Source organism: Monopterus albus, unplaced genomic scaffold, assembly GCF_001952655.1.
Source record: "Monopterus albus unplaced genomic scaffold, M_albus_1.0 scaffold281.1, whole genome shotgun sequence".
NCBI classification, from domain to species: Eukaryota; Metazoa; Chordata; class Actinopteri; order Synbranchiformes; family Synbranchidae; genus Monopterus; species Monopterus albus.
In genome coordinates this window covers 360,850-361,224 of record NW_018128161.1, presented here as the reverse complement: position 1 = coordinate 361,224, position 375 = coordinate 360,850, and the positions used below count along the sequence as shown (strand labels likewise).

Below are 375 nucleotides of genomic sequence, written 5' to 3'. Positions count from 1 at the left end.
TTTGTTTTTCTGTAATTTATTAAATATTTCATGAATGTGCATTTATTAAACCTGCTTAAATTTTGCAAAACAAATGCAATACCTGTATGCTGTTTTTGAAATGATTAACTGAAAAATTTAGAGACACCAATCAACCTAAGCTGCATGTCTTTGGACTGTGGGAGGAAGCCGGAGTACCCGGAGAGAACCCACGCAAGCACGGGGAGAACATGCAAACTCCACACAGAAAGGTCCTGGGCGGGGCCCGAACCCGGAACCTTCGTGCTGTGAGGCAACGGCGCTAACCACTGTGCCACCGTGCTGCCCACGTTGCCCTAATTCATTTTCATATTTAGTTTGGCTGAAATCTAAACTTGTCCTGTTTAACTCTTTTTT

The 375-nt window shown here is 42.9% G+C and overlaps 1 protein-coding gene across 1 annotated transcript in view; it reads right to left on the bottom strand.

Annotated features, from left to right (window-relative positions):
* fer (fer (fps/fes related) tyrosine kinase) overlaps positions 1 to 375 on the bottom strand; it is a 47,828-nt gene that overhangs the window by 33,201 nt on the left and 14,252 nt on the right. The gene's annotated exons all lie outside the window — the stretch shown is intronic.